Source organism: Martes martes (genome assembly GCF_963455335.1).
Source record: "Martes martes genome assembly, chromosome: 18".
NCBI classification, from domain to species: Eukaryota; Metazoa; Chordata; class Mammalia; order Carnivora; family Mustelidae; genus Martes; species Martes martes.
In genome coordinates, this window is record NC_137906.1 from 22,675,364 (window position 1) to 22,689,974 (window position 14,611).

The 14,611-nt window shown below is 43.6% G+C and overlaps 1 protein-coding gene across 2 annotated transcripts in view; it reads right to left on the minus strand.

Annotated features, from left to right (window-relative positions):
* The window catches only part of KATNIP (katanin interacting protein), a 175,713-nt gene that overhangs the window by 84,083 nt on the left and 77,019 nt on the right, over window positions 1-14,611 (minus strand). The window lies entirely within an intron of this gene.

Here is a 14,611-nt window from a genome sequence, read left to right on the forward strand (position 1 = left end):
GGATGTTTAGAAGCACCTAAGATGTCATAAGATTTAGCACTTAATCATCGCTGCTTGATAATTTTTTGTCGATCTGTGTTTCATCCCCATGAAATAGCAGATTTACAATCTGAAGGACAAGCATTAAGATCTACACGTAGGGTGGCCAGAAAATTGATCACCGAAGCCAGGACACTTTTGAAAGGGAAAAGGGCACTAGTCCGTTTACCCTGGGACAAGAAAATGCCAACTGGACCATCTGGGCAAACCAGTGTGTTTGGTCCACCTGGCTATACTTCCCCCATAGCTTGTGCTGCCTAACACAGCTCTGAGAAAACGAGAAGGAATCAATATTGCTTGCTTGGTATTGGTGGTTGACCAGTAACCTTCACAGTTGCCATGCTGTCCAAGTTCTAACCCCTGGACCCTGTGAACCAGTGACAGCTCACAAAGAGGGGAGAGGCACTAAAATACTTTGATTATTCTAGATAAATCATCCTAAAAAGACCTGATGGTAGAAATATGATACCAAAGGTGTTGGCTTGTGGGGGCTTAGGAAACAAGGGACATGTTATGGAAACTAGAGGGGGGTACTGTGATGTAGTGGCGGGAGCTTACCAGCTGGGCTGTGCCTACGGTTCTGTGATAAGTGGAACTTGGAACGGAGATTTGATGATGTGGGAGACTCTGAACCTGTCCCAGTGGCAAAAGATGCTAAGATGCGTGCTCAGAAGAGCGTGCTCTAGAAGGAACCCCAAGGCATGGCTGGACAACCTTTTGCTAGTACTTAAGAAGGATCCAAAGTCAATCACATGGAGGGTTCTCTGAAGACACTAGATCTGGGACTCATGGATCATCTTCGACATCCCAGCAGATGCCAGGCACAGAGAGAAGATTATCCAGCAAGGATCTGTGAAGGATCCTCTTGTCGAATGGAGGCAATCGATGAAGTGTACATAGGAGACCGTATGGTGTTTGAGCATGTCATACCCACGGAAACACTGCCCACTGGTACAGGAAGAGAGACAGGAAGGACAAAATAAAAGAAGGCTGTCATCCTCCCCAAATTCTACACTCAGGAAGCAGGGCGCTACTTGGCTGCGAACACGTGCCACCCTCCACGAGAGAGAAGGATGGCTCCGGGGGCGGGGGGGGGGGCGGTGGTGGCACCTTGGGCCCAGAGGCCCTCCCACCCCACCAGAGCGTGGAGCCCTGAGCCACAGAAAATTATTCTGAGGCCTTGAAACCCAATGGAGTTTGCCCAGTTGGGATTTCAAAACTGCTTGGGTTTGGGGACTCCCTTTTCCTTTGCAGTCTGTCATGGTCCAACCATGGGGGCAGGAGGGAGGAGGTGACGGCCGCCACCACTAACTTATTCAGGCACGCAGGCACGCTAAGGGCTGGGGTAACGGTGGGCAGTAAGATGTCAAAGCCTCAGAACAATTGGGGTATTAAAAAAAGGAATAGGGGCGTTTCTGCTGTGGCCAGGATGGTGAGGGAAAGAGCCAGCCTGGATAATGGCACAGAGGGTGAGCGGGCTGAGAAGCCCCTGCTGAAAGCTGGTCAGAGAAGGCTGGCTGATGAACCACCATGCAGTGAGTGTCTGGGACCCCGGCAAGTCGGGAAGGGGAAACAGCAGAGGCAAAGGCCAGGAGGCAGCCATGGCTGGACATGTGCACCAGAGGAGGGAGGGCAGGAAGCAGGGAGGGGTCAAAGCAGGGCTTTGCGGAGGGACAATGTGGAGGGGGCAGCAAAGAGGGGGAGACAGGGGATGCCTCTGGAGATGCATCTGGGAGGCAGTGATGACAAATGACTGACTAGAAATGAACGGTATATACGCTCTTTGACCAAGTCCATCTGAGAAGTTATCCTTCGGTCAATATACACAGATTAGGGGTCACTGATAATCGAGAATGTTCCAAATGTGCAACAAGAAGAGTGGGTTAAATGCTCGCTGAGCAGACCTCGACGGAGCCTCAAGAGGCCCTCACGGAAAACCAGGTAGATCTTGTGCACTTACTTAGAAAAGTAGCGGGATACACATTTAAGCCAAAATGAGCCTGTCAAAGAATGTACACGTACAATAAATCCGATTTAAAAAAAAAGAGTTTCTGTGCAGATACCCACACGAAAAGTTTGGAAAAATAGTCACCAACCTATTAACAGTGTTCCCTCTGGGGGTTGCATGGTGAGAACTTTCTTTTCTCTGTTGTTTTACTTCTTTTTTTTTCATAAGCACGTTTCCAGTGTAATAATTAGGAACAAATGATACATTTACATTTATGTTTAAATCCCTTCCCTGACTCCTGCAAAAAATAAATTCCCCGCAGGAATGGGAGGGACAGTGGGGTGCAGGGCCCTGGGCAGCCAGATGTCTGAAAAGTAACTGATCTCCATCCCCCGGACTCATCTTGTCCCCCCAGAAGAATGACTCAGCCACCCCCGACACTGGGTCTGTCCGACTTCGTGTATCCAGTCAAGTAGCCCAGACTTACAAATAACAGGGTACCGATTCTAACGGGAAGAAACTCAGGGAACCCAGCAACCCTGAGCCCTTCTCCGGAAAAGAGCTCCCAGAACAAAATCCAAACAATGAAGGGTAAAGTCAGAATAAAGAGCATAGACTTGGAGAAGCTGTGGTAAAAGGTCTAACAGTAAATGCAGAAGCCACTTAGAGACTGAATAAATACAGGACAATTGTGCACACTTGGGTTATGGGCCGGAATGCAATGTTCTCCGCCGAAGCCCTTAGCTAGGCTAACAAAAGCCAGAAGAGGGCAGGCAGTGTGGGTCCACCCCTGGCCTCATTTTCAACTTCCATTCAAATCCATCTTCGGTGGAAACACACAGTTTGAACATGGCAAACACAGTTGAAACATAGCAACTCCGACCTCCTCGTAATATTGTTTTCACAATAAACTAAACTGATACAATATTTTTAAAAACTCCTCTTGCAGTAAGAAGAATCTGAATTTCAATAATTCTTCCTGTTTCCATTTGCTTTCGCTTCTGTTAAGTTAATGCAAATTTCAATGCCATAATTGCATTGACAAAACACACATGAAAAAGCAGCCCAGATTCTGCGTGGCTGGTATTTTCTTTAAAAAGAAAATAATACATTTGCTCACACTGGATGAGCAAACTTTAAGAACCTATGCTCTTATGATGCCGATGTGATCTAAAACCATCTGTTCCTGGGGCAAAGGGGAGATGGAGGGAGGAGCCACACTCCCTCCAGGAAGCGGTTCAAACCCTTTCCATCTGGAAGGATGAGGACCTTGGATTGGTCGCTTTGGAAGCCAACCTGCCCATGCTTCAAAGGGATACTGTGCAGGGGGATATACTGGTTGCTTTTGAAGCTGTTATCTAGAAATTTCTCTCTGAAAACTAACTTTAGAGTTTTGCTTTACAACCTTGTCATATGTGATTTCAGTGTTCAGTGTTCAAAATGTTAGGCTCACGCCCTTGCAACAGAAAGCCCTCTGCTCAGATACTAGGCAGTAAACACGGCAGGTGGAGAACAAATCAGGTCCCCTCTCCGGGAACGGGGAGCCAGGGAAGAGGCAGAGGGAGGAACAGATGCCCAGACCACCTGCTAAAACGCAGCAGGGGTTTGACAGGTCAGTGGATTAGTGTCTTACAGGCCTGATCTGCCTCCTTCTGCGGGGCTAGGGAGGGAGGGAACTGGGTGCCACGACAGAGGAAACGTTGGCAATAACAGTGAAATCTAACATTCCAAGCAGCACCAGCTACCAATTACCAAGCTTTTGCTACATACGGGGCGCCAAGCCAACCTCATCTCATTGCAGCCTCCCACCGTCCCAGTGGGGGTCCTTGTCTTTGAGGCTCAGGGCATCCAAGGACCCACGCAAGGTCGCGCCGCTAGCAACAGCAGAGTCAACTTGGATGAATGACTGTCTGACTCCAAAGTCCGGGCTCCTTACCACGGTGCCCGTGTTTATTTTATTCCCTGCCCAATGCCAATGCGGTGGAAGCCAGGGGTCTCTAGAGTGGGATGGAAGTCAGGGGCTCAGTGACTGTGGGACCGATGAAAGGCGCCTGTAAGAGCTTTTGACACAAAGCAGCCTTGAGGCCAGAAAACGTGCTCATATGTGTGCTAAGTGCTAGTGACGCAAGCAGGAGACCTCTGACTACACTCAGGAAGGGGAAGAGCCGGGTCTCAGTTCTGCACTGAGTTCTAAGCCTGACTCCAGCCGCTCTGGGTCCTCGAGCGAGTCTCTGGGCCCAAGACCCCCCACCTCCAGACCCCCTCCAATGTGGGAAAATGGGCTCTGGAGACCTGACAAGGTTGCTGAAGGGCTGCACGGAGGTGAGAGTTATGAATCAGTGTTCCCTGACTGCTTTCACAGAACATTTCAAATTTAGATGACAGCATGTTCTTTATGTCACATGACATACTGATTCTGCCTAAGAGAAGATCAGATGTTTTGACCATGAAGCCACGATGGAGACTGACAGTCTTCAAGAGGGAGCAGCGATCTCTGGGGTGGAGGTCCCTGACCCACAGCCAGCCCCCCAGCTCCCCAGTAAGATCCCCAGTGAGGTCTCATTTGGTTGGCAGTCTTAATAAAATTGGGGTCTGGCATGCATTGTTGGTCGCGGTATTTCCCACTCACTCCTATTACACTCCATGAGCCGCTTTGCACATGTGTATTCATCTGCCTGGTCCAGCAAGGATTTTTACCCAACATTAAAGGGTTAATTGGCTAATTTTTTTTCTTTCATTCATTCATTTAATCAACCAATATTTGTTGTTGAGTATGTTTGTCCCGAGAAGTAGGTATGACCTGCTAACTATTAGGGACAGAGGAATGAACCAGGCCGACAGAGTGTCTGTTCTCATGGAATTTCTAGTCCGGCAATAAAGATGGCCATTCTAGGGGCGCCTGGGTGGCTCAGCAGGTTAAGCCTCTGCCTTCGGCTCAGGTCATGATCTCAGGGTCCTGGGATCGAGTCCCACATCAGGCTCTCTGCTCTGCAGGGAGCCTGCTCCCTCCCCCCCAACCCTCTGTCTGCCTCTCTGCCTACTTGTGATCTCTCTCTATCAAATAAATAAATAAAATCTTAAAAAAAAAAAAAAGATGGCCATTCTAGAAGAAATAACAAGTGCAACAGGCTTCAAGAAGCTAAACCTAGGGCATGCCAGGCCAAGCTTCAGTCCTGGTGGTGCCTGGATCAAAAACTTCCTGGAATAAAGCAACTTGGGCCCTAACTTTAGGGTCCATGTTGTATATTTTTCAAGTTGCATTCCCTTCCACCCATTCTGATGGAGCTGTTGCTAGGCAAATCTGAGACATATGTTATGTGCTTCAAATACCTGTGGGATGTTGTTAGTTTTTGACACTTTCTTATTGCCCTACTCGCCCTTGCATTTTCTTGCACTAATTTTCATTCAAAGCTAAACTTATTTTTGAAGTACATTAGAGTTCAGTCTCAAAGGTCCACCACTATGAAGAAAACAAAAAATCTACCCTTGTCTTACGGAGTGGAGTGACGTCAGGGGTGGGGGCAGAAGGTCCTGGAGGCTGCCTGCCTGCTTCCATGGCTGTGAGGCCCTTGGCGAGTGTCTCGGCATCAGCGTGCCTTTGGGGCCTCACCTGAGCCTGCCCAGAGCAGGGGCTGGCTGTGGGAAATTGGACAGGGGTGAGGGGATAGAGAAAAAGTAACAAACAATGCCGCCAGCCAACTAGAAATTTTGAGGAATGCCTCAAACGCTCTCTACAGGACAGAGAGCAGAGAGCCCATCTATGAATAACCAAAAGCAAAGGGAACTTCAGATCCAAACATGGGCATTAACATTTTCCACAGAAGAAGTTGTACGTAGTTGAGTCCGGAGTCAAGATGGAGAGAGAGGAAGTCCTGGGGCATTCTTTGGGAAGATGCTTTTATGACTCCAGTGTATTAAGTGTTGAAGTGCTCACCCATTGGCTGAAGCCCAGAGGGTGGGCAATGCCCCAGGAAGCCACTGTCCTCAAGGTAGCTCCCATACCTAAGGTGCACAGCTTGTACACAGCATGTCGTACCCCAACCACATGATCACCGGGGTCATGTTACACCAAACAGGATGGGCAGAGGGTGTGGGATTCTCAAATACAAAGATGAGCACACAACCAAGAATGGGAAAACATCTGGGGAAAATCAACACCCTGAAAAACAGGCACCAAATTTAATTAACAAAAGAACTAATACCCAATAAAAGAGAGTTAATACAATGAATAGAAAAAGACTTTAGAATACAGAAAATTAACATCCCTAGAAACATTAAAGAGGACATTTCGTCCACGAAAAAGAAACAACTAGATATCCCAAAAGTTTTAATTTTATTGACATTTTAAAAAGATAAACTAAATAGTAGAAACAGATAAAAGATGTGCTAGAAAATCAAACCAAACAATTTTATAAGAACACAGTACAAAAAAGATAAAAATAAAGCGTGAAAGAAAAATTAAGAGACTTGAAAGGATAGATGTGGGCCAATATTTGTGCAACAGAAACTCCAGAGAATAGAACAGACACAATGAAAGAGAATAATGATGATGATGATGATGATGATGATGATGATGACGATGACAGAAGATTTTCCAGGGCTAAAGAAGAACACAAACCTTCAAATTGAAAAGGGATACCTACTGCTTTAAATGGGACAGATGTTAATACTGACCTATTCGAATGGATTAAATATCCAACCTATCAGAAAACATCTTGACTCTGTATGCACACAGTAATAGCGATTTGAAATATATAAAGCAACAACATAGAAATATAAGGGAAAATTGGCAAGTTCAGAGAAATCAACTAGATCAAGTAAACAAAAATTAAGTAGGATCTATTACAGTGGTTTGCTAATGAGCATAAAAATTTCCTGCCTTATTAAAAATGCAGATTCCAAACACTCCATTACAACCCTACTACCCACTCCCCCATCTAATTCTGTATCTTTGAGTGGGAAATTTCACATTTTTAATAAGCAGCCCAGGTGATTCTGATGTGGGTGGTCTGAGCTATACTTTAAGACTCACCAGGTTAAATACTCAATAAATGGCTTGACTTAATAGATACATTGAGAACTTTGTACCAAAAGAAGAATATTATTCTTCTGAATAACATGGAGCAGTCATAAAAATGATCTGGTAGACCAGAAACAAAATTTCAAAAGCTTCCAAAAACCAGAAACCAAACAAGCCATCCTCTGATCATAAGGTACTATAATTAGAAATTACCACAAAAGGACAGGAAAAAAAAGACAAACAAAAAAGCTATTTACTTAGAACATTTATAAAAACTCTCCTATATAAAGAGGGAACTCCCTCCCCTCCCGAATCACAAACCAGTTAGTTAAATGATCATGAAAACACTACACACATAATAACATTTGTAGGATAAGGACAAAGCAGTATTTGGAGGAAAACTTATAGCCTTAAAAACTGTTATATTAGAAAACAAGACTGAAAATAGATGAATTAAGTGCTTAACATAGCAGGCTGTAACATGGGGTGGGGAGAGAACCAAAGCAATAAATTAAACCACCAAGTTTAGGGAAAGAATCAAGATAAAAGTAAAAATGAACCAAAACTGGGGTGCCTGGGTGGCTCAGTGGGTTAAGTCTCTGCCTTTGGCTCAGGTCATGATCTCAGGGTCCTGGGACTGAGCCCCACATCAGGCTCTCTGCTCAGCAGGGAGCCTGCTTATCTCTCTCTCTCTCTGCCTGCTGCTTTGCCTACTTGTGATTTCTCTCTGTGTCAAATAAATTTAATAAAGTCTTAAAAAAAATGAACCAAAACAGAAGCCAATAAATGAATGAGTGAAAAATAAGTAAATGATGAACTAAAGGATACGTGCTCAATAAAACTAAAAGCTGGGTATGGTTTGGCTAGGTAGGTGGAGAGAGCTTTTCATATTTTACTCAATTCTGAATTATTTCACTCTTTTCTAATGAGAAAGCACTCATATGTTAGATGTCATATTAAACGATACAAAATAATGTACCAATACCTAAGAAATCCTGCGTAGACTATAACTACAAGAAATAAATGGCATTATTTATTTCAGTAGTGACCCAGAGGTTAGTTATTTTTTACTTTCATTAAGACTGCAAAGGAAGCGTTAGTAACTCAGATACCATCCAGTGCCTTGATGTATAGAAACGCTCTATTGGGTGAAAGAATCACTCTATCTCTCACTTCTGGACCAGCATTTCATGGGCAATGAGTGCTTGCTCAGCATTATTCCCCATGAATCATTCATGTTCATTACTGAAGAATTCCTGTACAGCTGGCCTTGTGCTATCTGACCCTCCTGCCCAGGGTCCGGACTAATGCCATCAGTCAGGCTGTCCTTTGGTCTGAGCTGTCTAGCTGGGCATCTCTGGGTACATTCAGGGCACCTTGCCCCCCAGTGGCTCTGGGTACCAGAGGTGCTAACTCCAGTGTCCCTGGAAAGGAGAAAGACCTCTTCTCCTCTTGTCAGGAAGAGACAAAGCTTTCTAAACCAGGGGTTGCAAACCAGTGGTCTCAGGTCAAATCTGGCTAGCCATATATTTTGTTTGATCTATAGAAAATAGTGAGTTAGTAATCAACATTAAAAAAAATTTTGGGGGGGGGGCGCCTGGGTGGCTCAGTGGCTTAAAGCCTCTGCCTTCACCTCAGGTCATGGTCCAGCGTCCTGGGATCGAGCCCTGCATCGGGCTCTCTGCTCAGCAGGGAGCCTGCTTCCCCCTACCTCTCTCTGCCTGCCTCTCTGCCTACTTGTGATCTCTATCTGATAAATAAATAAAATCTTTAAAAAAAATTTGTGGGGCACCTGGGTGGCTCAGTGGGTTAAAGCCTCTGCCTTCAGCTCAGGTCATGATCCCAGGGTCCTGGGATCGAGCCCCGCATCGGGCTCTCTGCTCAGCGGGGAGCCTGCTTCCCTTCCTCTCTTTCTGCCTACTTGTGATCTCTGCCTGTCAAATAAATAAATAACAATCTTCAAAAAAATTTTTTTGGAGAAATCAAGCACAAAGAAACCCAGATACCCGGCTTCTCTTAAAGTTAGAAAGCCTGTTAACACTGGGCCCCTGTTTCCACACAATGACAGCCAAGCTGTGTTGACAACACTGTTCCCTCCCCCACAACAGCTCCCTGCCATGCCCTGATACCCAGGCCAAGGGATATTACCCGCTTGTCTCACTATGTCACTTAAAATATTCAAATAATTCATAATAGAACAGGACTCCCGGGGAAGGTGGTGAAATAGGAGGATTTTAAGCCCACCTTGTCCCATGGATACAACTAGATAACACCCACACCAGTGTAAATAACCCAGAAAGTGACCCAAAGACGCAGAACAGACTCTCCACAGCTAAACACAGAGAAGAGGCCACACTGAAGAAGGCAGGTTGAGCACAGATGTAGTCAGGAGCTAAACAGACCTGTGGGACTGTCCGTAGGGGGGACAGAGGGAGGGACATCGCAGGTGTGGAGAGGGGAGAGAAACGGACCCTCCCATGGGCACCCCAGCATAGGGAACCTGTGTGAGGAAGACAAATTCCCATAACATATGGCTTTGAAAACCAGAGGGCCTGGATCTCACTTATAGTCAGTGAAGCTTGACACATGGAGCTTTAAAAAGCAGTGGCTTGGCTCTGGGAGATACAAGAGGGTGAGAGGAAACTGAGTCCTTGTCCTTAGGGCGACAGCCCAGAAGATACAGCCTAGAAGCAGCAATTCAAAAAATGTGCAGGGTAAACGGGAGTGACATTTGTTTGCTAGTCTCACAGTGTGTGCTGGAGGGACAGGGATCTTTAGTAGACTTCTCCAGGAACAAAGGAGCCAATGAGTGCCATTTCCCTTACCTGTCCCCCAGTCTAGACACACAGACACCTGTGGGGACCAGCACAGCACCAACCCCTTCTAGCTTGCTTACAGTGTGCCTGCCCCTAAGTTCTCCTGTGGACACACCCCCTCCAATATGTCCTTGGCTGGAGCCCATCCAAAGTGGTGTCACAAGCCTAGGAGTGTGCAAGCAGCCCCACTTGGTAGGGGCCAGTACCACTAAAAGTGACTCTTGCCCCGGGGACAGAAGATAATTACATATACCAGTCCAAGTGTGTCTCCAGCAGTGGGCTGGGGGCAGACATCTGGTCTGTGCAAGCTCCGCCCACCAACAAAAGCTTCTCTGGGACAACACAGGGAAAGCTTCCTATAGTTTGGTGCTACCGCATTTCTGGCAAATGCTGGGTATGACTCAACTTAAGCCCAAGGCGGAACAAGATTGGCCTGCTAACAACACAGGGACCAAACACTGCCCTCACCAGGCAAAGAGAGCCACTGCAGATGACTGGACTGACAGGAGCACCCGCTCAGCTACAACAGGCAGGCACATGCAACACACATAGGAGACATCCCTGAGGTTCTGAAAACAGGGGACACTGCACTGCAGGCCACCACAGGACCTCTTCTTTGTAAGGCCACTACCTTCAAGACCAGGAGATGTAGCTGACTTTCGTAACACATAGAAAGAGGCACAGAGAGTTAGACAAAATGAGGCGACAGAAGAAAATGTCCCAAATGAAAGAATGGGACAAAATCACAGCAAGAGACCTAAATAGAACAAAGACAAGTAATATACTTGATAGAGAATTTAAAGTAATGGTCCTAAAGATACTCACTGGACTCAACAGTAGAAGACTTCAGTGAGACAAGAAAGAGATGGAAAACATAAAAATGAACTAATCAAAGAAGAACGTGATAACTTAAATGAAGAATGCACTAGAAGGAATGAATAGTAGGCTAGAGGAAGGAGAACAGATTAGTGACCTGGAGGTCAGAGTAATGGAAAGCAAGCTAAACAGGTGAGAGAAAAAGTAGTAATAAAAAATGAAAATGGGGCACATGGAGGCTAAGTTGGTTAAGCCGATGACTCTTGATTTCAGCTCAAGTCATGATCTCAGGGTTCTGGGATCAAGTCCCACATTGGGCTCCATGCTCAGCAAGGAGTATGGTTAAGGATTCTCTCCCTCCCTCTCCCTCTCCCCTACTTGCTCTCATTCTCTCTCTAAAATAAATAAATAAATCTAAAAAAAAAAAAACAGTCATAAAACAAGTAAAAAAATGGTAATAAGTACATACCTTTCAATAATTACTTTGGAAAAAATGCTCTTATCAAAAGACACAGGGTATCAGAATGGATAAAAAAACAATACCCATCCATATGCTGCCTACGAGAGACTCATTTCAGACATAAAGACACAAGCAAATTGAAAGCAAAGGGATGGAAAAGCATTTATCATGCAAATAGAAGTGAAAAGAAAGCTTGGATAGCAATACTTATTCAGACAAAATAGACTTTAAAACAAAGACTGTTACAAGAGACAAAGAAGGACACTATGTAATCATAAAGGGAATAATCCACCAAGAGTAATAACAATTGGAAATACTTACATAAGCAATATAGGGGCACCTAAATACATAAAGCAGGAAATAATAAACATAAGGAAAGTAATCAATAGTAATACAGTAATAGCAGCGGACTTTAACATCACACTTATGTCAATGGACATATCTTCCAAGCAGAAAATCAACAAGGAAACAGTGGCTTTGAATGACATATTGGACCAAATGGGTCTAACAGATATATTCAGAACATTCTATCCTAAAACAGCAGAATACATGCTCGTTTCAAATGCACATGGAACATTCTCCAGAATAGATCATATATTAGGTCACAAAACAAGTCTCAATTCAAAAAGACTAAAGTCATACCATGCATTTTTTCTGACCATAACGCTATGAAACTAGAAATCAACCACAAGAAAAAAAACCTGAAAAGAACACAAATACATGGAGGTTAAATAACACACTACTGAACAAGAAATGGGTCAACCAAGAAATCAAAGAGGAAATTAAAAAAATACATGGAGACAAATGAAAACACGGTGGTCCAAAACCTTTGGGACACATCAAAAGCTGTTCTAAGAGGTAAGTTTATAGCAATACAGGCCTACCTCCAGAAATAAGAAAAGCTCAAGGAAGCAACCTAACCTTATACCTAAAGGAACTAGAAAAAGAACAAACAAAACCCAAAACCAGTAGAAGGAAGAAAATAATAAAGATTAGAACAGAAATAAATGAGGGGTGCCTGGGTGGCTCAGTGGGTTAAGCCTCTGCCTTCGGCTCAGGTCATGATCTCAGGGTCCTGGGATCGAGCCCCACATCGGGCTCTCTGCTTGGCGAGGAGCCTGCTTCCCCGCCCCTCCCACCTTTCTGCCTACTTGTGATCTCTCTCTCTGTCAAATAAATAAATAAATAAATAAATAAATAAATAATCTTTTTAAAAGAAAAGAATAGAAATAAATGCAATAGAAACTAAAAGAATAATAGAACAGATCAATGAAACCAGGAGGAGTTGGTTCTTTGAAAAGATCAACAAAACTGATAAACCTAGCCAGACTCATTGAGAGAGACGGAGAGAGACAAAATCAGAAATGAAAGAGGAGCCACAAAAACAGATACCACCAAAACACAAAGGATTATAAGAGAATATTATGCAAAATTATATGTCCACACATTGGACAAACTAGAAGAAATGGATAAATTCCTAGAAACATATAACGCCCCAAAACTGAACCAGGAAAAAACCAGAAAATTTGAACAGGCTGATTACCAGGAAAAAATAGAAAATTTGAACAGTGAAATTGAATCAGTAATCAAAAAACTCTCAACAGACAAAAGCCCAGATCAGATGGCTTCACAGGTGAATTCCAGCACACATTTAAAGAAGAGTTAATATCCATTCTTCTCAAATTATTCCAAAAAGTAGAAGAGGATGAAAACTTTCAAATTCATTCCATGAGGCTAGTATTATCCTGACACCAAAACCAGATAAAGACATTACAAAAAAAAAAAAAAGAAAGAAAGAATTACAGGCCAATATCACTGATGAACACAGATGCAAAAATCCTCAACAAAATATCAGCAAACCAAATCCAACAATATCTTAAAGAAATCATTCACCATGATCAAATGGGATTTATTACTGGGCTGCAAGGATGGTTCAATATTTGCAAAACAATCAATGTGATACACCAAATCAACAAGAGAGATGATAAAAACCATACGGTCATTTTAATTGATGCATAAAAACCATCTGACAAAAACAATATCCATTCGTGGTAAAAACCACCAACAAAGTAGGTTTACAGGGAACATAGCTCAACATGATAAAGGCCATGTATGAAAAACCCAGGACTAATATCATACTGAGATGAAAAACTCCGAGCTTTCCCATAAGGTCAGGATCAGGACAAGGAAACTAGAGAAAGGATTTCCACTTGCACCACTTTTTTTTTTTTTTAAGATTTTATTTATTTGACAGAGATCACAAGTAGGCAGAGAGGCAGGCAGAGAGAGAGGAAGGGAAGCAGGCTCCCTGCTGAGCAGAGAGCCCGATGCAGGGCTCGATCCCAGGACCCTGGGATCATAACCCGAGTGAAGGCAGAGGCTTTAACCCACTGAGCTACCCAGGCACCCCTGCTCTCACCACTTTTATTCAACATGGGACTGGAAGTCCTAGCCATAGCAATCAGGCAAGAAAAAGAAATAAAATGCATCTAACTTGGCAAGCAAGAAGTCACTAATTGCAGACAACATGATACTATATATAGAAATCTCTAAAGACTGCACTAAACAACAACAAGAACTGATAAATTAATCCAGTAAAGTCACAGGATCCAAAATCAATGTACAGAAATCTGCTGCATTTCTATACACTAATGATGAGGTAGCAGAAAAGAAAATTAACAATCCCACTTACAACTGCACCAAAAAGAATAAAATACCTAGGAATAAACCTAACCTAGGAGGTGAAAGATCTATACTCAGAAAACTATGCAACATTAATGAAAGAAATTGAAGATGACCCAAACAAATGAAAAGATATTCCATTCTCATGGACTGGGAGAACAAACATTGTTAAAATATCCATACTACCCCAAAAGCAATCTACAGATTTAATGCAATCCCTATTAAAACGCCACCAACATTTTTCAAATAGATAGAACAAATAATCGTAAAATTTGTGAGGAACCACAAAAGATCCCAAATAGCCAAAGCAATCTTGAAAAAGAAGAAAAACACTGAAGGTATCACATTCCCAGATTTCCAGATATGTAGTACTGTAGTACTCAAAACAGTATGGTACTGGCACAAAAAAAAAAAAACAGACACACAGATCAATGAAACAGAATAGAAGGCCCAGTATTAAACCCACGCTTATATGGTCAATTAATTTTTAACAAAGGGGGTTAAGAATATGCAATGGGAAAAAGACAGTCTCTTAGATGAATGGTGTTGGGAAAACTGGACAGCAACATGCAGAAAGAATGAAACTGTGTCACTTTCTTATACCACACACAAAAATAAACTCAAAACAGATAAAGGACCTAAATGTGAGACCCGAAATCATAAAAATCCTAAAAGCACAGACAGTAATGCCTCTGACATCAGCCATAGCAATATTTTCCTAGATCTGTCTCTTGAGGCAAGGGAAACAAAAGTGAAAATAATCTGCTGGGACCACATGAAAATGAAAAGCTTCTGGGGCGCCTGGTGGCTCAGTTGGTTAAGCATCTGAC